Below are 24,450 nucleotides of genomic sequence, written 5' to 3' on the forward strand. Positions count from 1 at the left end.
AACCAGATGTTATCAGAAAACAGTAGAGCACTCTGTGTATTGCATTATTGAATACCGAGGACTTGTCTGATACATTTTGCTCAGTAATTATATAAAATACAAATTATACAATAGCGTACTTTTCAAATGATAAAATACCAATGATTCAATAGAGTGCTTTCATTCTTTGTATCTTAGTATGCTACCCAGTGTTGTGGTATTCAAAAAAACATAAATTATATATCTGTGGGCAGGTTTCTTTGTTATATTAAAGTAAACTTCTGTAGAACTACCTGAAGTGCATTATCTCTCCCTTATAATAATTGAATAGTGGGCACCAACGTTCTAAAATTGGCCCCTTTAGTGTTAGGCCGGAAGAACTGCCACTCAGAAGACACTGGCTGGGTTGACTGGCTGCTTTGTGCAGTCCCGCCCAGCGTTCCAAGGTCATTTGCATATGGAAGCTGATTGCACTTCACTCCATTCCACACCTCAAACTCCCCCCCCCACAAGGCAGTTGGAATTTTCAGTTGCATAACATACCTCAAAGGGGAGAGGAGAATGATGTCAGCTGCTTTGGTTACCACTGCAGGGAAAGACTGCCCTTTCCCTAGGCAGTGGCTGTGGGGGGGGGGTTGTAAACCATTCCACACCTCATACTCCCCCCCCCGCAAGGCAGTTGGAATGTCTGGTGGTGTGTAGGTCCCAGGATCATGTTTTAAAAGCTGCCTGGGGAGATGGGGACCTCAGACAGGTTACAGTGCCATAGACTCCACCCTCCAACCCAGCTATTTGCTCCTGGGGAACTATTGTTGCCAATCTTGGCCCAGCAGCCATCAAACCATTCTCTTCAACCCCCTGCTGTGCAGCTGACTTTCCCCTAGGGTTGCCAATCTCCAGGTGGGACCTGGAGATCTCCCACTGTTACAATTGATCTCCAGATGACAGAGATCAGTTCCCCTGGAGAAAATGGCTGCTTTGGAGGGTAGACCCTATGACATTATACCTGCTGAGTCCTTCCGCCTCGCCCCCCCGCCCAATGCTGCCCTCTACAGAATCCACCCCCCAAACCTCCAGGTATTTCCCTCCTTAGAGCTGGCAACCCTACATTCCCCTCAGTGCCTGTTGGTAGGCAACTAAGCTTGGTCCTGTCACCTACTTTGGCCTTTGGGAGAAAACACATTGGGGCCAGTCCTGATAGGGTTGCCAACTCCAGATGGGAAATTCCTGGAGATTTGAGGGATGGAGCCTGAAGAGGGCGAGGTTTGAGGAGGGGTGGGACCTCAGACAGGTACACTTCCATAGACTCCACCCTCCAAACCAGTCAGTCCCACATAGGGAACCATTGTTGCCAATCTCCAAGTGAGGGCTGGAGAGCACTCAGAATTACAACTGCTCTGCAGAAGGGAGGGCAGAAGTCAGCTGAAGTCAAAGGGGCAGATAATGGTAGGTTGATGGTTAGCTGCGAAGGAGATGGGGTTGCCAACTACATGCTGACAAATTCCTGGGTGTTTGAGGGGTGGAGCCTGGAGAGGGTGGGGTTTGCAGAGGGGTGGGACCTCAGACAGGTAGAATGCCATAGACTACGCCCTCCAAACCAGCCATTTTGTCCTGGGTAACAATTGCTGCCAATATCCAGGTGAGGGCTACAGATCACTCACAATTACAACTGCTCTTCAGGTAGCAGAGATCAGTTCCTCTGGAGAAAACAGTGGACTCTGTCATTATACCCTGCTGAGGTCACCACAGCAAATTGACACTGTTTGCCCAAAGCCAGAGCACTGCCCCAGAGCCTCATTCTAGATCTTGTTGTATTGCTTTCACAACGAGCTTTACTGCTAGTTATTGTTATTTCAACAGCAAACTATTTTGTGGATTTTCCTTTCAGGTCCTTAGATTTGCTCATTTAATAAAGCTGTTTGACTTGATATCTGTAATGACAAGTGTAATGCATAAGAATGGCATATTCACAGAAAAAAGGATATTCTCAGGTTTTAATTGCGAAGCTGTGTGTATTTATTCTTATACAGAATTGAGTCATGATTTTCAAACTAATTTCAATGTAGTGGTAGAATAACATCTTGTACTCAGTTATACAACCAAGCAACAGAAATGGCTACAGTTTTTTTTAAAAAAAAAGTAGTATGACATCATGCATGAGCCAGAGCAACATTTCCAAAAGATACAAGTTACTTCTATTTATGCCAGAATTATCTGCATGATCACACAGATTAAAAGCGGTAATACTTTAACAAGCAACATATGTGTAAGTAACACACATTCAAAATATATTTTATGAAGGGGAAAATAACTACTTGGGGCTTTCCTATTCCAAAACTCCCCCACTATGGAAGTACAGTGTATCTTATGTCAAACATATAAAGCAAGGGCTCGCTCAATTCTAGCCCTTCTGAAAAGGGGTATGGTAGTGGAGTTTGTGTTTCAACATGAAATGTATAATAATGTCCTGCATATGTCCACTGCCTTCCAGAAATTCAGCTTTAAACACCTGCACATCCAGGGCACAAAGCAATGCTTCAGATTCTGCTATATTTTCTGACCATCTTGGAATGGATGTATGAGGTCATAGGGTTCCCAGCCTCAAGGCGGCACTGGAGATCTCCCACTATTACAATGGCTCTCCAGATGACTCAGTGGCATTATACCCTGCTGAGGTCCTTCCTGTCTCCAAACCGTGCCCCCTCCCCAGGCTATATCCCCAAAATTTCCAGGTATTTCCCAGTCCAGAGCTGGCAACCCGTCATGGGATAGGGTGGGATATAAGTACAATCAGGGCTTTTTTGGTAGAAAAAGCCCAGCAAGAACTCATTAGCATAATAGGCCACACCCAATAGCAGAAACTCATTAGCATGTTAGGCCACACCCTGACCTCACAACTCATTAGCATATTAGGCCACACCCCCATACCTGCCCTTGGCTTGCCCAGGTGCTCTGCAGCTGTGGGGCACCGGGGCAAGCCGGCCCTTGGACAGGCCAGTGAAGGCACGGGGAGGCATTTAAATGCATCCCCGATCCTTCCAGGGGCCCCCCTGGCCCACCCACCTCGGAGTTGCCGGCGGGGGTCGCTCTCCAGGCCTTCCCTCTGTAGCCACGCACGCAGAAGTTTTGGCTGTAGTGGCCGTGGCCAACTCTGAAGCCAGACAGAACTCCGTTCCTGTGCGTTCCTGCCCAAAAATAGCCCTGAGTACAATAAAGAAATGAAACAAAATAAACCCTAATGTGGTGTTGTCTTGGATGAAGAAAGGTGGGTAACTCAAAACTTGCCAGAAAGTTGTACACAGGAAGATGACTCTTTTATAATGTTTCTTCTCTGGGAGTGACAGAATAACTTCCCTTCTTGAGAGAAATAAACAGACAAAGGAAATATAGAAGCCTTCTAGGAATGGATTTACAAATGAATGTATCAGAGAACACAGGTTATTAGATCTAGTTTTTACAGAACACATTACCTAGTATAGTTAAACATTATTTAGTTAGTTAGTTAATTACTAGGCTGCCCTCCCCTGTGAGCAGGGCTTAGGGCGGTTTACAACAGAGATATACAATAAATATGTTTTAAAAAATTAAATTTTATCCTCACAACATTAGTGCTTGAATGAACTGGCAAGTAATCAAAACTTCAATTTCAAGTACGAATAAGTGCCACCTAGTGGCCATATGGAAAATAACAAAAATGTTTGTGTGTATGTGTGGGTGTTTAAATTTTTAAAAACCTATTGATCTTGACAATGAAATAGTAAAACAAATCTTATTCCAGCAACAGTTTTCACTAGGGGATTGTCCACAAAAAAGTAGTTTCATCCTTATACAGGCATCAGGAAGCTGAAATTGAAGCTGAGGTTCTACAAAGAACCCAACTTAGCTCTATATTCCCCATAAAATTAATCACCACAAGCAAAACTTTATTGTTGTTCAGTTGCACAGTCGAGTCTGACTCTTCGCAACCCCATGGACCACATCACGCCAGGCCCTCCTGTCCTCCATCGTGCTCCAGAGTCTGCTTAATTTCATGTTCGTTGCCTCGATAACACTGTCTAACCATCTTATCCTTTGCCGCCCCCTTCTTCTTTTACCTTCAGTCTCTCCCAGCATCAGGGTCTTCTCCAGTGAGTGCTCCCTTCTCATTCGGTGGACAAAGTATTTAAGCTTCGGCTTCAGTACCTGGCCTTCCAGGAAACAGTCAGGGTTGATTTCTTTTAGGATTGACAGATTTGATCTCCTTGCAGTCCAAGGGAGTCTTCTCCAGCACCACAATTCGAAAGCATCTATTCTTCGGTGCTCGGCCTTCCTTGTGGTCCAACTCTCGCAGCCATACATGACTACTGGGAATACCATTGCTTTGACCATACGGACTTTTGTTGGCAGGGTGATGTCTGTCTCTACTTTTTATTACGCTATCAAGGTTTGCCATCGCTTTCCTCCCAAGGAGCAGGCGTCTTTTAATTTCCCAGCTGCAGTCACCGTCTGAAAAACTTTATCATATATCAACTCAGAAGTAAATCCCATTACCAAAGGTTCCACTTTCCTCTGAATGTTCCTTCGCCCCCCCCCTCACAACATTTATGAATTAATGGTTCATGATCATTTTTTCCACTGATTATTTATCATTTTTTGTTCCAAGAGGCATGAGCACTCTGCACTACTTTAACTCTACAGCCAACAAAAGCCACTGCTCATCCTTATTTTTAATTTTATGGTTTACAATAGTAATAGCATGATTATGAAATAACTATGATATTTGTTGTTGTTCAGTCGCACAGTCGAGTCCGACTCTTCGCGACCCCATGGACAAGATCTCGCCAGGCCCTCCTGTTTTCCGCCATCCTCTGAAGTTTGCTCAATTTCATGTTCGTTGCATCTATGACACTGTCTAACCATCTCATCCTTTCCCGTCCCCGTCTTCTTTGACCTTCAATTTTTCCCAGCATCAGGGTCTTCTCCAGTGAGTGCTCCCTTCTCATTTGGTGGCCAAAGTATTTGAGCTTCAGTTTCATTATCTGGCCTTCCAGGGAACAGTCAGGGTTGATTTCTTTTAGGATTGACTGATTTGATCTTCTTGCAGTCCAAGGGACTCTCAAGAGTCTTCTCCAGCACCATAGTTCAAAAGAATCTATTCTTCGGCGCTCGGCCTTCCTTATAGTCCAACTCTCGCAGCCATACATGACTACTGGGAATACCATTGCTTTGACCATGCAGACTTTTGTTGGCAGGGTGATGTCTCTACTTTTTATCATTCTGTTTAGGTTCGCCATCGCTTTCCTCCCAAGGGTTTTAATTTCATGGCTGCTGTCACTGTCTGTGGTGATCTGGGATCCCAGGAACGTGAAGTCTGTCGCTACTTCCATGACTTCCCCTTCTATTTGCCAAGGAGTGATGGGGCCAGATGCCATAATCTTTGTTTTTTTGATGTTGAGCTTCAAGCCCACTTTTGCATTCTCCTCTTTTACTCTGAGCAAGAGGCTCTTTAGGTCCTCTTCACTTTCTGTATATCATATAACTATGATATAGTAAAATGCATAATGATGAAATAAAGTGTCAGAGTAAGATTTGGAAACCCGAGTTCAAATCCCCCTTTCTGCCATGGAAACTTGCTGGATGACTTGGGGCCACTCACACACTCTCAGCCTAACCTGGTTGTTTTGAGGATAAAATGGAGGACAGGAGAACAATGAAAGCCCACTTATAATGCATTTGTAAAAACAAAACGATATATTAGTTCCTGTTCCAAAAAGTTCATAGGTAAGTGAACAATGAATGAATAATAGCAGTGTCATTAAATACATCCTGATATATTTGCTGAGAGCTATTGCATGCCACAGAATTGGAACAGAAAGCGGTCATGACTGTAGGTGACCCATATTCAACGAATGCTACTATGATAATGAGAATTTCCACCTGGCTTATATTAAACTAGCAGTAAAGCCCGTTGTGGAAATAAATACAACGAGATCTAGAAAGAGGCTCTGGGGGAGTGCTCTGGCTTTGGGCAAACAGTGTCATTTTGCTGTGGTGACCTCAGCAGGGTATAATGGCAGAGTCCACTGTTTTCTCCAGAGGAACTGATCTCTGCTCCCTGAAGAGCAGTTGTAATTTTGAGTGATCTGAAGCCCTCACCTGGAAATTGGCAACAATTGTTACCCAGGACAAAATGGCTGGTTTGGAGGGTGGAGTCTATGGCATTCTACCTGTCTGATGTCCCACCCCTCCGCAAACCCCACCCTCTACAGGCTCCACCCCTCAAACCCCCAGGAATTTGCCAGCCTGGAGTTGGCAACCCCATCTCCTTCGCAGCTAACCATCAACCTACCATTATCTGCCCCTTTGACTTCAGCTGACTTCCGCCCTCCCTTCTGCAGAGCAATTGTAATTTTGAGTGGTCTCCAGCCCTCACCTGGAGATTGGCAACAATGGTTCCCCATGAGGGACTGAGTGGTTTGGAGGGTGGAGTCTATGGCATTGTACCTGTCTGAGGTCCCACCCCTCCTCAAACCTCACCCTCTTCAGGCTCCATCCCTCAAATCTCCAGGAATTTCCCATCGGGAGTTAGCAACCCTATCAGGATGTGTTTTCTCCCAAAGGCCAAAGTAGGTGACTGGACCAAACTAAGTTGCCTACCATCAGGCACTGAGGGGAAAGTAGGGTTGCCAGCTATAAGGAGGGAAATACCTGGAGTTTTGGGGGGTGGATTCTGGAGAGGGCAGCATTGGGGGGGGGGGCAAATAGCTGGGTTGGAGGGTGGAGTCTATGGCACTGTAACCTGTCTGATGTCCCCCTCTCCGGCCTCCACTCCTCAAATCTCCAGGATTTTCCATACCTAAAGCTGGCAACTTTATCTCCTCCCCTCTCAGTAGCCTCTTATTTTGCCTTAAATTGGTTTTGATGCCAGCAGAGTGAGAAAATGCCAGAGGCTCTGGGTGGGTGCCTCATCGTAAATGCACCAAACAATTCCTAAAGATTTGCCAAAACACTACTCTGTCGACAAATTGCAGCACTTTGAATTAGCACCAGAGCTTTAAGAGCTCTCCAGCTGTCACCTGGAGACTGGCAACAGCTTGTTTGGAGGGTGGGGAGTATGGCATTGTATCTGTCTGAGGTCCTCCTCTTTCTCTTCCTCCTCCTCCTCCTCAGACCCCACCCTCAGCAGGCTTCATTCCTAAACTATCCTGGAAGTTTCCAACCTGGAGTTGGCAACCCTATGTCCTTTCCAGGCAACCATCAGCCTAACCTTTATCTGCCTGTCTGTCTTCAAGTTTACTCCCCCCCCCCGCCTCTGCCTAGGGAAAGCAGCTGTCATCATTCTCCTCTCCCCCTATGAGGTATGTTAAGGTTGAAAGTGTGTGAATGGTCCATAATCCCCCAGGCAGCTTTTAAAACATGATCCTGGGACCTACACACCACCAGACATTCCAACTGCCTTGGGGGGGGGGAGTATGAGGTGTGGAATGGAGTGAAGTCCAATCAGCTTCCATATGCAAAAGACCTTGAAGGTTCCATATGCAACTGACATTCCAACTGCCTTGCGGGGAGGGGGGTGAGTTTGAGGTGTGGAATGCAGTGAAGTCCAATCAGCTTCCATATGCAAAAGACCTTGAAACGCTGGGCGGGACTGCACAAAGCAGCCAGTCAACCCACCCAGCGTCTTCTGACTGACAATTCAAGCGTCCATACACTAAAGGGGCCAAATTTAGAATGTTCATATAGAATGTTCTTACTCAATTATATATAAGGAGAGAGTATCACACAGTAGTTTAGAATGTTAGGTAGACCAGGAAAATATGGGTTCAGCCCACACTCAGTTATAAAATCTATTGGGCTGCCTTGAGCAAGTCACTGTCTTTCAGCCTATGAAAGTGTTTAAAAGAGGTATAATTTGTCATACAAGGGTGATAATGTAGCACTTGCTCTACAGCACTACTACAGGACTGCTGTCATTTATATCAGGTCACCTTGAAGCCTACCCAACCCCATGAGCTTGTTGTGATGGTAAACTGAGATAACCCCATGTCCCTTGCCCTAAGCTCCTTGGCGAAAGCACAGAATACAAACAAGTCAATTGGCTGGACTATTGTTTCTAGCTCCTAGCATTTCCCCTGTCAATTTTAATCAATCAGTAGTAGCAAATGAAGCTCCCATTTCCTCATAGTGAGTTGATTAGATCAATTTTGTGATTTCAATGACTTTTTTCCTGAGATAATTTGAAATGTTAAGTAGAACATAGCAGTACACGATTGTCTCGTTGTACATCTCTTGGAGAACGATGTGAAAAGCACTTCTGAGTGAAAAGTTTGCATTTTTAAAAGGATGTATAACAATAACCACGAGTCTAATGGGAATCCCTATGCACATTTTGATCTGCTAAACAGACCACTCTCTGCCCCAGTCTCTTACAGTTGCATGATAGGAAGAAATTCAGCAACCACAGCTTTCCCGCACAGCTGTAGGACTCTATGTTCTAGGTGTTCTATGGAAATCTTAGAATGTTGTAAATCAGCCCAAGAAGTGATTATGAGAGCACAGCCTGTTTTGTAATAAGGACCCCATCCATGTTAATAGATCGAGTTGCCAAACCCCACCCCCAAGCCTGATGTGTTCCACTGTCTTTAACAGCAACTTCCTCTACAGTCATTAGAAACTGAAAGTGTTCATGGCATGGAAACACATTGTCACCAGGAAATGGCTGTGGTTGGTGGAAGAGCATCTGCTCATTATGCAAAAGGTCCCAGGTTCAATCCGTGATATCTCCAGTCAAAAGGATCAGGTAGTAGATCCTGTGAAAAACCTCTGCCTGAGACCCTGGAGAGCTTCTGAGTCAGTGTAAACAATACTGACTTTGGTCCAATCTGCATTGGTCTTTCCTGCCGTTGGTCCACCGAACCCACACCGTCTAACAAATTTCTGTCTGCATCTCATTCCACATCTGCTCTCGTATTGATTCGTCTCAGCATCAGCTGTCTGCATCATTTTATTGCCATTTAGTGGTGACTCCAAGGTCACTATGGCGTCTTACTGCATTGTGGATTTGTTTTTAAAGTGGTTTAATTGCTCCTCCCCGCCGTCCAAGCTGCTGTGAGTGATATGCAGACAACTGGATCTGAATTCTCTCCCCCCCCCCATCTTTTCTAAGGAGATACGCAAATTGTCAGAAAGGAAACAAGTTAACTGAAAATCCAGTCGTCTGTGTTTAAAAGCAGCCAGGGAACATTTTCCTGCAATCATATTTTTTTTTTGGGGGGGGGGGTTGGAAGCCCACCCACCCCTGAACCATTTGTTATTTCCTGGGCCAGTCCCCAGAATACTCTGCCTGGCAACCGCCAGGTGTTTTGTGTTTTTTACCCAGCTCGTTTGGTCTTTCCTGACTCCCTCCCCCTCCCCCAGGTCACCCTCTTTACTTTCTGTGGGGGGGGGGGTCATGGGTGCCATTTCATCCCCACAGTGCAGCACTGTTGAGTGCCCTGCTGGCACCCCGAGAGGTCACTCCTCCCCCCCTCTCCCATGCTCTCCCTAAACATGATGCAGACGGCAAGCTTTTATACTGAGCCAAATGGGAGGCAATGGAAGCTGGCGCCACAGCTGAAAGAAGCAGTGTTACATGGCAGATGCAGATTGGGCCTTTGATAGACCAAGCATCTGATTCAGTACAAGGCAGCTTCATGTGTCCACGTGTGAATTCTGCAGATCAAGCTCTTTTAGAAGACTCAGCAACACTGGCTGGTATTATTGCTGGAGTAGTAATTTAATGCAGGTGCAAAAAAATGCTTTCTTCCAATGCAGCCTATCCTGTAAGATGGCCCTTTACCTTGATATGGCTGATCTGGCCACCTGGATCCATGCCACAGTAACATTGAGGCTAGACTGCTTTAATGTACATTGGTCTCTCCTCAAAGTCAGCTTGGAGACTCCAGTTAGTATAGAAAGCAGCAGCCCAGCTATTATCAAGAGCTAGAAGAGCATGCATATTATTCCCATTCTGCAGTCACTCCACTGGCTGCACATCACTTACTGGGCTCAATTTAGGGTTGCCAAGTCCATCTTCCACCCCCAGCGGGGGACTTTGGGGGTGTTCCTGGAGGGGGTGGGGCATCCCCAACATGATGACATCACGTTGGGGACGTCTGCCGCCCCCCCCACCCCCGCGCACAGGAATAGCCGGCAGCCGGCGTTTCCCCTTTAAGAGCAGCTGCGTTTCCCTTTTAAGAACGAAGCTGGCATTTCCCTGCAAGCTTGCGGAGTTCGCGCTTGTGATGAAACATGGGTTGCACACTCTGAAAGGGAGAGAGATGGGTGGCTGTGGGTGTTGGGTGTGTTGGGGGTGGGGCTTCCCCCACCGGCCATGCCGGCCCCCGGCGGGGAGAACCCCCCCAAAATGGGGGACCCCTGGCAAACCGGGGGGGGGGGGTTTGGCAACCCTAGCTCAATTTAAGGTATTGGCTATCACATGCAAAGTCCTTCATGACCTTGGTCCCTCATATCTGCAGGACCACCTTTCCCCCCTACGCACTGCTCATCTGAGCAGGGCCTTCCTGTGAACATGCCTTCTCCATTGTGGTCCCCACCTTGTGGAGTGGCTTGCCTAAGGGGATCAGGAAGGCTCCCACTCTCCTGCCTTTCTGGAGACTATGCAAAAGTGAATTATAAAGAGGGCTTTTCTGTGCAGGTAACAAAATTGTATTGTACAAAATGGTTCTCAAAGTTACTTGAATAAATGATTAGGGCCTGTGGTCAATACTACTGTGTATAGTTTGCTGAAAGTAAGAGCCCGCTATGTAATTTTGTATCATTTAATGTGTCATGTGAAGAAATTCATTTTTTGGTTAGAGGTCTGACCTGAGTGAAACCTTTACCAGGAGGTTTTAAAAGTGTTTCTTTCTGGGGAGGGAACAGGCAGGGGTGGGGAGGTCAGTCAATGGCTTTCCAGGCTCACCTCAGCTACCTCTTAAGAAATGCTAATAGGTCTCACTAGAGACAGTGGGATGGTCCAGTCTCTCCCTCCACTCCAAGCAGGGAACAGAGATTTGGAGGAATTAAGACTAGAAGAACTCCAGGAAGAAATTTCTGGAGATGTCAGGAAAAGTTCCTTTGATCCATCCTGACCTGGTTAGTGGGATAGGGAAAGAGACGATAGAGCTCCTGGAAGCGAGGAGGAGGGGCTCTTTTGTGCTGAGTCCATCAGAGGAGACAGAACTCTTAACTGAGGTCTGGAGGAGGTGGCCATTGCCATTTGCTGGCCTGGACAGCTGAACGAAGCTGAAAGATAAAGGAACTCTGTAGAAATCTATAACATTCTAAGCTAAGGGGCATGTACTATATTTTAACATCTGAAAGGGCATGTATAGAGAGAAGGATAGAGAAATTGCATTTTACCCATTTATTTTGAATCCCTTGCTCAATCTGGTGCTGTGCTAAAAGTAAGCTTGTGAACATTTCCTTTTTAATAAATATGTTATAACTTTTGATGCTGGTAGTGGTTCTCTGCACCACATAGACCTCCATCGTCTTGGACATGCTATTTTAAATGGAGGGCCGGGGGAAGGCAGTCAGTTGGCGAGCAGCTATTTCTCCAGGGGTGCACAAGGCAGTATATAGTTCCCGTGGTGATGAAGCGCCAGGCAGCGGGAGACACAGAGGCAAGGCCTCAGAAATTGGAAGGGAAGCTGGAAGTCCTGATCTTCCCAGCAAGCAAGTCCTGCAGAGGTCAGTTGGTGATGGCAGGTTACCAGAGAGAGTGAAAAGCCTCTCCACGTGTTGAGAAAGCCTTGTAGGACAGGGTAGAACAGGGCCTGGAGGCTGGACCTGGACTGTTCTTCCACATGCCATGTTAATACTTATGCTTTGTGTTTTTAGTTTTCTGGTTGGTTCCAGATTTTTACAATCCTAGTCCACCAGGATTGTTTATTGACTCTCCCATCCTAATTATTGCATTGACTCACTCTGTGTAATCCCTCTTGAGTCCCAGTGAGAAAGGTAGACTACCAATAATGTAAATAAATAAATAAAATAAATAAAAAGATGGTAACCCTGTAGAAAGGAGCATCGCACACATTTTCAGTGGTCAGGCTGCCAGCAGGAGTCCTGAGATTGAGGGGTAAATACAGCCCCGTAGCTAGGGAATTCTTTGGGAGGGGGCCTTGGGGGGGCCCGCCAGCTAATTAAATGGAAGTACAGTGCAGGTGGTAAGTTGGAGCACTTTGGAGGCAGCCCTGGAGGGAGGGGGCCCAGAAGAAACACAAGGGGGCCGGGCCCCATGGGCCCCATGTTAGCTACGGGCCAGGGTAAATACCATATCCTATATGTATGATTGTTGCCTCCAATGGGAACTGGCCTTTATTTGCATAAAATGTGTTATTTTTGTTCCACCAGGAAGTTCTTTGAGAATCGGCATTCTATGGCTTTCCAGAACCTGGATCCACCCAGCCCCCTCCTCCCCAGATACTATTGTGACCTTGTTAGCGGCTTTGGCCAAAAGCAGAGTTTATGCTTGCAATATGTCCAGTCTGGTTTAAGCTAGGCTGCTATGTGTACAAATGCCAGCACAACACTTTTCCCAGTTGTGGATCTCTTACATGCTAACTTTGCATGCTTAGTGACTGCAATTCAAGGTGCTGGTGCTGACCTTTAAAGACCTGTTTGGTTTGAGACTAGCATATCTAAAGGACTGCCTACTCCATTATGAACCTACCTGACCACTATGGTCATCTTCAGAAGTCCTGCTTTGGGTGCCCTCACCTTCTGAGATTAGATGGGTAGCTACCTGAGAGAGAGCCTTCTTGGTTGTGGCACCAAAACTCTGGAAGTCTCTCCCTAGGGAGATTTGTCTGTCCCCTTCTGTTGCTGTCTTCCAACAGCTAGTGAAGACTTCTTTGTTTCATTTTGCATTCCTTCAATGATCCCTCCTTCCTGCCCAATGTTTTATTTGCTTTACTTATGGTTTTATATGTATTTTAGGTATGTTTTGTTTTAATGATGTCCTTTTTGATGGTTTTAAAGAAATGATTTTATTATATATTTTAATTTGTTAGCTGCCTTGGTGGCCCTTATAAGAGCAGAAAGGTGGGGTGTAAATTTTGTAAAATTACAGATTAAAAATACATTATTATCCCTTTCTCCTACTTCCCCCCCACCTTACAGCAACCGTGTAAGATACGGTTATTGGCCCAAGGTTTCCCAGTGAGCTTCCATGGCAGAGTAGGATTTGGCTTTGGCTCTTCTCAGCCCTAGTATGACATTCTAACCTCTGCACCAGTCTGGCCATTGCCAGTCACCATTGCTAGGTTGAATCCTGCTTCAGCCTTGGTCACAGGGTGCAAAGGTGTTATACTTTTAAAAATAAAGGAAGGGGGAATTACTGCTTTGCGGCAGAACCTGTGGACTGCGTCAATTAGGGTTGCCAGGTTTTACCTGGCTGCCAGTGTGGGGTCCCTTAGTATCGGGACTTTTCAGTGTATGCGCTTTGCACACATGCCACAATGACATCACCCAGAAGTGACGTCATCACACAGGGCACGTTGCAAGGGGACGCTCTAGCGTTTGGGGGAGAACTCTATTGTAACCATAGAGTTTTCCTCAAATGCTAGAACGTCCTCCATGCAACATGCCCTGCACAATGACATCACCTTCAGATGTCATCATTGTGCCAGGCATGTTGGCGCAGGCGGGGCTCTTTGAAGGCAGGGCTTCCCCCGCCAGACAGCTGGGCAGTGGCTGATTGGGGCCCCTGAAAACAGGTAAACCCCTGCCCCCATTGAGAGAATGGCAACCCTAGCGTCAGTCCCTGCCAATGCTCCCTCTAAGCTGTGGAGTCTTGTGAGCAAAAATTCTACTTTGTGAGCTACTGGCATTAAAGTTGTGAGCGAGTAATTTGGCTACTGTATAAATTAGTTTGCTCTGGAGCCATCCCTCCTGAGCTAAGACAAAAATCTGTGAGCCAGAGGCTAAAAACCTGTGAGCTAGCTCACACTAACTCAGCTTAGAGGGAACACTGGTCCCTGCATCTCCAGCTAAAAGGATTTTGTGTAACAGTTGCCATGTAAGACAGCAAGATTGGAGTCCAGGAGAATCTTAAAGACCAACAAGATTTTCAGGATATTAGCTTTTGAGAGAATCAGAGCTCCCCTTGTCAGATGCCAGGCAAAATCTCTGGCTGGAATTTGGAGAGCCGCTGTTACCTGGAGGCGGTACAGTGCTGGGATATACCGGTCGATTGTAATTAAGTCGTTTTGAGTATCTGAACAGTTGCTGCACTTTTTCTGTATGCAAGCTTGCAGTGCCCAACGAAGCCACAGTGGGGCGTGTGTGTAATTGTTCTCGTTGCTGTTCATTGCTCATGGAAAACAGTGTGTTGGGTTCTTCGAAAACAACAGTTCACGGACAGAAGAAAAACAAATGACGCCGTTTCGAAACAGATGGAAAGAACTGCCCCTACCCTCTCGAGCTTGTGAGCGCCTGACCCAAACCTCTTCTCCCAGGGAACGTAAGCACCATGATTCAGTCGGCCCTTCCCGCCGTCTTTATTGATGGGGATCTCTTGTGTAGGGTGACGAGTTCTTGAGGGAGCCTTTTTTCTGTAACACCAACAAGTGTTGCGGATTGCTGGTGAGAGGCAGCGTTTTCTGCTGTTGCGGGGTGCAGGTTAGTAACCCCAGGATGGTCTTGTCCAGAAGTGTCTTCACTGCAAGGAAAGCGTTTCAAGTCACTTAGGTGGCAATACGATCATTCAGAGTTCTTCCTTCTCCTCTTAAGGGCTGCTTTTCCGAATACTTCTCAGATGTCGCATATAAAAAGGATCTCTTACTGCGAAACCAGAGGAAAATTGACTCTTACTTTCCTTTATTATGCGTAGTTGTTAGTTCCAGAGAAAGTAGCCTTCTGCTTTCTTTCTCTTCTTTGTGTTAATCTTGGGATATGTTTAATATGGTAAAAGCTAGGCGCTGGTGCCTGAAAGAGATCGTTTGTGCTCTGGAGAGATGGGGTGCGGGGTTCCTTCCTCTAAATGGCCTTGCATACACAAAATCCTTGCATAGAAATCAGTTGTGTGGCAAACTGCAAATTTCACATGAAGATCATAAAATGGGCAGGGAAAGATGCTATAATTATGCTCAGAGGTAACTTCTTGTAGTCTCCAATCACTGTCTGAATTTGGACGGTTTTATTATCTTTCCGTTGGTTTTTGTTTTTGTCCTCCCCCCGCTGCACACAGAGATTCTTTATTGAAATTGATAGACAAATACAGGCTTAATGAAGTCAAATCCTACTCTGCCATGGAAGCCCCTGCTGCACACAGAGATTCTTTATTGAAATTGATAGACAAATACAGGCTTAACAAAAAAGTAATAACAGTCAGCTATAAATATGCAATTGTAACAATAATACAACCAAGAGTAAGCTACATTGAGGGAAGAACTAGCAAAAGTCAGTCAAATGAATACACAACGTTAATAGTTTCAAGAATAGGTTCAAGTTCTTTTTGAGAGGCAAAGTATTCAAGAACTGGAAACCAAATTTTAACAAAGTTAGAGGTATAAGGTTCGGTTTCACCTGGTAACATAGAATCTGCTAATTTGTCCGTTATACAGAATTCCTGAACTTTTAAGAACCAATCAGATATGGTAGGTCTTTTCTTATCTTTCCAAAATCTAGCAATAACTGCGTGAGCTGCTGCACAAAGTATTTCTATTAGACCAGAATTGGGCATATGATATTTGGCAGTAGGCTAACACATCTTGCAGCCATCACACAGAGATTCTTGATCAAAATCCCAGGAATACCATCCTGGCTTTGGGGGGAGGTGTGGTCAGCGCTTTATGGTGCTGAAAGATGCTGGAAAAGGTGGTGGTGCTATGTACACTTGAAAGCAAGGGGGATTTGAAATTGGTTGGGTGTACTGTCAGGGAAATTTGCAAGGCTGAGAAGGTCATCAAGCACAAGGTTCTGGCGACACAACTTTTAGTTGCTGGGTTTTTTCCACTAACCAATGTAACTATTTGCAATTTTTTATTTAGGTTCAGTCCTGAACTGGTGAGGGAGTCCCCTTAAACTCAGTGTCACTTATTTCTGTGTAAACATCATACGGTTTCACGTTTAGTTGTCTGGAGGGGGTTGCTTTGCAAGCATTCTTCAGCAGGCCATTGGCTGTTTGTAGTATATAAAAATTTTGGAATATGGGAACCAAGTCGAGGGACTGTGAAAAATGTGGATGCTGGGGGTATAATTTGGTTCCAAGATTCTCATCCCTTGTGCAATAGCACAACACTGCTAAATTCCAGAGCCTTGATTAATAGATTCCTGTACACCTCGCCCTAAAGTGTACCCTTTCAGCGTCAAATGCTAAGTGAGCGGTAAGCAGCTCATTTAGGGCTACCATATTTTGAAAAGCAAAAAAGAGGACAGATTTCCTGACTGACTACTTTACTATGACAAATCTCATTTTAAATAACCCTAGTATTTAAGCTGTGGTAGTTTCTACTAACTAGGAATATTCCTAACCTTTCAACCCCAAAAGAGGACATTTTCATCAGTTTTTTTTTAAAAAACAGCCCAAAAGAGGATGGACACCAAAAAAAGAGGACATGTCCTCTAAAAACAAGGACATCTGGTAACCCTAGCTCATTAGGTTTGAATCTGAGTGGTACAATGCAAGTGAGAGGTATCTTTATCTGAACTTATCATGAGTTCTGGGGCGGGAGAATTAGGTTTATAGAAAGTGGACTTTATGGTGCACATCCCTGATCCTAATTTTGCATCCCATTCTAGGATACTAAAAGTGGTTAGGGGTTTCCCCTTTTGTACCTAAAACTGCCCTTTGAAGAGTGTCATTGATTAGAATAGAAGGAAGCACTTTTCCTCTCCTCCCAAACCTTTCCTCACATGGATTTTTTAAAGCTTCAAAGTGTTCTCAGTCCTTAAAAACACCCTAGGTGTGGGTTAGGGAAAGAACTCATGGCATACACTCACCAGCTCATAATATCCTGAAGACAGATAGTAAAGGTTTTAGGAGGGTATTGAGTAGAGCAATTCCCCAACCTCTGTTCCCATCCCCCTTTCTTTCATTTACATTCAGTATTCCATAGCTACTGGACTAGGTTTATTATGCTTTATTCTTGTTGTTTGTTTATAAACTAGTGTTTTTTCCCCATAGGTGGGATGTTTTCTGGAAATGGTTTTTAAAAAACCACCCTGCTTGTCTGTGCCCCCATTTCACCATCCTACTAACAAATGGTGAGGAACTGTGGAAGGGAGGGAACAATTAGGAAATCCCACCTGTCATTTCTCCTCCTTCAGGGTAATTTACACTTTCGGGGGCTCTTCACCTCCCTCTGTCTTTTCATTCTGAGCAAACTGATGCCAAGTACTTAAGAGCAAATTTTATTTATGTTATTTATCGTTTACCTTTCTCACTGAGACCGCAGGGCAGATCACACAGTGTAAGTCCATACAATCAATTGGATGAGGCATCCAGTATACAATGTTACAATATTAGGATTGCATAAATCTGAAACAAAGCTTAATTATATATTATACAACATGTTAAGCAATGCAGAGATTAGATAGTAGAGCGATACATACACAGTAGTATAAATTCACAGTCCTTTTCTGTTCCTTGAAGCATCTTTCTGAACCATTCCATTTATAGTATAGGCCTGTTACCTGTATAAAAATGCCCTCTTAAATAACTCAGTTTTGCATATTTTGCAGAATCCCAGGAGAGTGGAAACCTTCCTGACTTCATCAGGCAGGCTATTCCATTAGGCCACAAGAAAGAATACTTGTATGGGCAGCTGCAGATCTTGCCTGTTTGCAGGGTGGCACCTGTAGAAAGCCCGGCTGAGATCAGTAAAATTGTCATGGCAGAGCATAGGGGAAAGGTGGTCCCACAGATATGAGGATAATATTTTTTTCTGCATATCTGTAATCTCCCACCTATGTAGAAGCCACTAACTAGAAGCCTAGTTTTTCTGCTTTCATAATGGTGACAGGGACCAGCTGCTGCTTTTAGGAGGAGTAATAATGATTTGTGGTGCCCGATGGAATGAATGGTTGTACCTTTGGGCCGATTGATAAATATGAGGCTCTTCATCCCCTAGGAATGTGATGTAAGAAATAACTTAAAAGCAAACAAACATGGTCATTTGAAATGTTCTCTGTATTTGAAATGAAGACATACCAGACAGCTTTACTTTTCTCCCAAACTAGATGTCTGTGGCTTACTTGGAAGTCCCATTGAGCTCACTTGAATTTAGTCCCAAATTGGTGTCCATAGGGATTGCAGAGTAAGCTTCATACTCTGAATTCATTCACCTCTTGTTTGTGTATGGTGCCTTCATCTTTCTTCCTTCTGTGCAGTTGCAGTGGATAGCTTAAAATTTGGCTTTTCTCAAGTATTTCTCCCTGAAGGTCAGCATTCCAGGATTTGACAGTGATATGTGAGGGTGGAATGTGCCCTCAATTTTAATCACTATCAAGCAAGGAGCATTTATTTTTACATTTTATTAGCAAGATGATTACCAGTTTAATCTGCACAGCATTGATTATGTCTAACTTCACCCATCTGTAGCTTGAGGCCAGGCTGTAAATATCATTCAATAGGTGGGGGAAAGGGAACCCATTAAGGCAAAGCTGTGGTTGTGAAGAAATTAGAAGTCGTGGCTAAAGAAATGAAAAATTATGTTTATAAGTAGAGTATATTATACAAAAACAAGAGTTATCTTTTAACTGTTTGATTGGGCTTGCTCTTTATTCATTTTGCTTGCTGAATGAATATGACTATGTGAATATATATAACTGGTGTTTGTGGGTCTGTGTGTTTTGGTTTGGTACATGGGCTTATCTTTTTGGTATAGTATATGGTCTGCTTCTAGTCTGACTGGGATGTGGATTTATATGGTCCCTAGGGCACATTTGTGTAAGGATTTACTGGAGTCCTTGACAATCCCAAATTCTGCTTAAACAGAAGATTCTAGCTTTCATATTTGCAAAGATTAGTTTGAAAATGTGATGTGACTTCTAAGTCTACAGCTCTTACCCAGAGATATATGTGAGGGCATAGCTTAGATTCTGAAATGCAATTTGTGACTTGATATGGGAATTTTGGGATAGGGATTGTTAGACTAGATGTAAAAGTACTTGCATGCCCTGTTGCATTTGTTTTGGATCAAATCATTATGCTATGAGTATAGTTTGAGTCCTGCTAAAAGCTTTTCATTTGAGAATGTAGCAACTTGAAAATAAAAATATATAAATACAACAGTAGTCATTTGTAATTTATCATCCTGTTGTTTATAAAAATAATATGCACACAGATTGAATAACCAGATGTAACTAATACTTGTTAATTACTAGAGGTTTTGAGTCTTGCAGATGTTTCTGATGTTTTCAGTAGCGGACAAATTGACTGGACCTGTTTTTCAAAAAATTCTTTTAAAGCCTTGATCATTCCTACTCTTCTGAAAACTCGAATCTTGGAAGAATTATCCATATGACGGTCTGTTTCATTCTGAGCACCCAGTGGATCTCAAATACAAACTCAAGCTCCTTTGAAGAGGAGTTGTTTGATACATGTTTGATAATTTTGTTTTTTGTAGAGATTTCAAATCCATTTAGAAACTGGAAAATCACATATGTGTATGCATTGTACTAAGGGGTCAAAATCAGTCAGAACTTGTAAACATAGTACATTATGAACACTGTATTCAATATGCTAAAAAGGTGAATTGTTAGGAATAGCAGTGCTATATCAACATTACTTTCATACTTAAATCCTAATCAGGATTTTCTGTATAATTGTAAGCAGGGCTATTTTGGGGCAGGAACGCACAGGAACGGAGTTCTGGCTGGCTCCCAAGTTGGCCACACCCAGCAGGAACTCATTAGCATAATAGGCCACACCCAACAGCAGAAACTCATTAGGATTGGCTACATTAGGAGTGTGTGGCCTAACATGCAAAGGAGTTCCTGCTACAAAAAAGCCCTGGGTTTTGACAACAAACAGGGTAAACAGAATAAGAAGCAAAAGGTGGGTGTGGCTGGATAACCACACTTCTGGTAACATGGGGGTGCGTCCTAATGTGCTAATAGCTGTGCTGTCAGGGGTGTGGCCCAATATGCTAATGAGTTCCTGCTGTTGGGTGTGGGCTATTATGCTAATGAGTTCCTGCTGGGCTTTTTCTACAAAAAGAGCCCTGATTGTAAGTACATTACAATGAAGATTATGCTTTCATATATATATGTATTTGTATATGTATGCCTTCATTTAGGAATTTGTCATGGTTTTAGATGAAAACAAGTATAGCTTTTTTTGTTTTTTGCTTGTTATTATTCACTTTTTGGTTTAAAGAACACTGTAACCTGGAAAATTACTTTGCCTGTATTCCGAAACATTTCTTGGAAGAAAATGTAGATATTAACATGTATTTCCCTCTTAGCTTCCTACTATATTATTCTATCAGCATCTCTTGCTGGTGAGTTCTGGTATTTGCAAGGTCACTGGCATCTTTGAGACTTATGAGTTATACTTGTGCTATACTTTTCCTGTTTCAATATGCAGTGCCACAGTGTCAAAGAACAGTTAAATTTGGGGATTGGTAGGACCCTGATCCTGTGGGAGCTTACAAGGGCTGCCAGCTGCATCAGTGCAATCTAGTTGCTTCCTTTGTCTGTGGTGACTTGGCATTTGCTATGTAAGCCCTGTGCTTCCTTCACTGTGCTTGGCTTTGTTGCTGTCTTCTTCCTTTTGTAGTCTGTGGATATATGGGATTTGGAGGATGACACCTGTAACAGTGCTCCCGGATGTCAGAGTCCTGCATAGTTGCCTTATGACTGTGGATGCCAGATTACAACCTAAATATTTTCTCTGTGCCTTTAAAATTTCTACTGTATCAAGAAACAAGGCAACTATAGTTTCTCCTGCCCATGCCTTCCGTGGTCCAGTTATCTGCTTTCAAGCCCACAGAGGATGAAAATAATGAAGAATCCTTGAATGCCTGAGCCCTAGTGCATCATAGATTTGCCTGCATTTGAACCAGCCTTTTACAGTAGCTTTATTAGAAAGTAAGAACCAGTGTGGTAAAGTGGTTAGAATGCTGAACTACGGCTAGGGAAACCTGGGTTCAGATCCCATTTAGATGTAAAGATAATTGGATGACTTTGGGCCAGTCCATACCGCTTCCTCCGATGACGAGGTTTTCCCGCCCCTTTTAACCCGTGTGGGCGATCTCCGTCTTTTTTTAAAAGTTCTTTTAAGCGCGCTATAGCGCTATAACACAACACCAAAACAGCACAATAGTGACCCCATTGGGATGCCTGGACCACTGAGGTACATGAGACCACTACATCTGGGGAGAACAGGGATTTCAATGGAGTACAATGCCATGGAGTCCTCCTTCCACAGCATTCGCTATATGCCTGGGAACTGATATCTGTAGGCAGGAGATAAGCTGTACAGGGGATCCCCAGGTCCCCCCTGGAGGCATGGCATCCCGAAATGTTGGCCATCAAGAGGAGGATGCTGTTTGCAAGCCAGGAAGGAACTAGTGTTTTAAAAAAAATCCTCTCAAACTGTGTTCCCAAGCTTACTACTTCCTATTTTTAAATCCCTCAATCTCATGTATCTCAATGGAGTCCAGGCATCCCAATGGGGTCACTATTGTGCTATTTTGGTGTTGTGTTATAGCGCTATAGCGCTCTTAAAAGAACATTAAAAAAAGACAAAGATCGCCTGTGTGGGCGAAAAAGGGCGGGAAAACAAAGTGGCGCAGTCTGAAATGCCAAACCGCTTCAGAGATGGCTCCTTACCTGTAGGGGAAAGGCTGTGTGAAATGGCTGCCCCTGTTCTGGTTTACTCCAGGATGGTACAATAATGGCTTTAAAACGGTAATCTGAAATTCCCCACTGTGTCTCAGCCTAATCTGTTGCGAGGATAAAAATGGAGATGGAGAATGATGTGTGCTATCCTGATGTCCTTGGAGGAAAGGAAGGATAAAAATATACTAAGGACATTGGTGAGAAATGTCTGCAGTGATGCTGTGAAATTCTTCACCTGCAGATGTCTGCAAGATCAAACTGTGGTTGAAGTTAAAAGACCAAATCAGGCTGTTTCTTTTTCTTTTTCTCAACTAACATCCCGATAGGACTGGGAGATTTATCGAGACGAGACTGATCTGTAAGATGTGTTGTGTTATCCATTTAGGTCATGTAACATTCCAGAACTGTGTTCACATGGGCTTTATGGTGGCTCTCTAAGGTCTGAAACTTGACTTTCTCATAGTGTGTTATTGTTTACTGTTGGGGTGTGAACAGAGCGTTGTGTGATTCATCATTCATGGTGTCACCAGGAATATGCAGAAGGGGCTCATAATTTTTGCTTACTTGTGTTTGTTACAGTCCTCATGGTCACAACTATGGTGCTCTCTACAGGCCTCGAATGGGGCCAGAGCGCCCCGGTACAGGGCTCCGGTAGTGAGGGGCTGGGGTGGGTGGGCACATGAATAAGCCCTGCCTCCTGCTTCCAGCCTCATTCCATTGCAGGAGGAGGCAGAAGCAGTAGGGTGAGTTGGCTTCCTCCCCGTCCCTGCCTCCTTTCTCTCTCCCCCCACCGTCCCTGCCTGCCTCGGGCCACACCACGTGGCCCAGGCAAGCCCTCCCAGGCCCGTCATCCATCTTCCCGGAGCCACGTGCTCTGGGAAAGATCTCTCCCCCCCGTCCGCCATCTTCCCGGAGACGTGCGGAGCTGCACGCCCCGGGGAAGATCTCCCCTCCCCGTCCCTGCCTGCGTCGGCTGCTCCGTGCAGCCCAGGCAACCCCTCGTCCTCTATCTTCCTGGAGGTGTGCGGAGCCCCCCCCCGTCCTCCATCTTTCTGGAGGCATGCGGAGCTGCACGCCCCAGGGAAGATCTCCCCACCCCGTCCCTGCCTGTGTCGGCTGCTCCACGCGGCCCAGGCAAGGAACCCCCTCCCATCCTCCATCTCGTCCTATGTCTGGGGCAGTGATGCCCTGCATTCTTGCTGCTTGGGGGGCAAGAGTGGGAGGGCTTCTGGAATTCTGGCCCCACTCATGGACCTCCTGATTGCACCTGGTATCTTTGGCCACTGTGTGACACAGAGTGTTGGACTAGATGGGCCATTGGCCTGATCCAGCATTGGTTTTCCTTATGTTCTCTTATGTTCCTTTAGCCACAAGGTATTGATGGAACAGTCTGTCTGGGGCAGCGATGCTCTGTATTCTTGGTGCTTGGGGGGCAAGAGTGGGAGGGCTTCTGGAGTTCTGGCCCCATTCATGGGCCTCCTGATTGCACCTGGTATCTTTGGCCACTGTGTGACACAGAGTGTTGGACTAGATGGGCCATTGGCCTGATCCAACATGGCTTCTCTTATGTTCTCTTATGTTCCTATGTCTGGGGCAGTGATGCTCTGTCGTCTTGGTGCTTGGAGGGCAAGAGTGGGAGGGCTCCTGGAGTTCTGGCCCTGCTGGTGGACCTTCTGATGGCCCCTGGGTTTTGTCCAGTGTTTTCTCTGTGCAAGCTGCGTAACAGTTTTTAAATTATTTATAAGTTTATTTAAAGTTTTATCAACGTATAACGTACAAAGATACAAAAATCAACATCAAAGGTACAAATATTACAGTGTAGTGATTATTATAACATACAGATGAAACTTAACTGCTCGCAAAATGCATGCCTATGACCTTTTTAATAAAAACTTTATCTGAAGTTCAACAACTGTATCATAAGAACAACAGTTTTGATGATGGTAAAAAGTTAATACTACATGAACTTGCTAACATCATAGTATAAATCTACCAATCATTTCATGAAGAGGGAGCGGTTGGCGCAGGTGGTTAAACCGCCTGCTGGTAACATCTGTGAACAGCCGTTGCAGCTGGTCGAATCCACCACGGCCAGAGTGAGCTCCTGGCCCTAGTCCCAGCTCCCGCCCACCCAGCGGTTTGAAAGCACAATTAACATCAAGATGCGAGTAGATAAATTGGGTACCTGCCTTAGATGGCAGAGGGCACCCTTCCCCTTCCGGGGGGCTGGAGGAGCGCTGGAGGCGAGACGAGGCGGAGAACTACGGCATCGGCGGCAAGCATGGCGACCAGGCGACCGAGCGAAACATCGTAGCAATCCGGACGTCGGCGGCGATGGGCGGAGCCAAGGTGACGCAAGGAGAGCGTGAGGCGCTGGCGTGGGCGGAGCCGCGATGGACTGAGCCGAAAGCCGCGCCGATGTGCACCGGGCACAGGATGGAGCCACTGACCGCAGCCGACGCCGGGGACAAAGCAAAAGAGGAGACGGAGGAAAGCTGGAGGGAGCCGAGCCAGCAATGGGCCGAGATGCCGAATTAAGATCAAAAAGAAGAACAGCGCCATCTACAGGGTGCTGGTAGAGCAGTCCCCACCCCAATTCAGATGTGGCCATAGCTAGGGATAACTGAGTAACTGTAGCCGCTCAGAGACCCCCTAGGG

General features: G+C 45.2%; 1 protein-coding gene across 2 annotated transcripts in view; it reads left to right on the forward strand.

Annotated features, from left to right (window-relative positions):
* Positions 1 to 14,420: 14,420 nt before the first annotated feature.
* Positions 14,421 to 24,450, forward strand: part of ECHDC1 (ethylmalonyl-CoA decarboxylase 1) — a 46,032-nt gene continuing 36,002 nt past the window's right edge. The window contains exon 1 of one of the 2 annotated variants that reach the window (XM_015424802.1): positions 14,421 to 14,467. The gene's annotated coding sequence lies outside the window, so the exon portion shown is untranslated. Of the gene's footprint in view, positions 14,468 to 14,585; positions 14,626 to 24,450 lie in introns of those variants that run through there. The other variant, XM_015424801.1, reaches the window with a different exon arrangement.

The sequence above is a fragment of the Gekko japonicus genome, unplaced genomic scaffold (assembly GCF_001447785.1).
Source record: "Gekko japonicus isolate JY-2015 unplaced genomic scaffold, Gekko_japonicus_V1.1 scaffold907, whole genome shotgun sequence".
Taxonomy (NCBI): Eukaryota; Metazoa; Chordata; class Lepidosauria; order Squamata; family Gekkonidae; genus Gekko; species Gekko japonicus.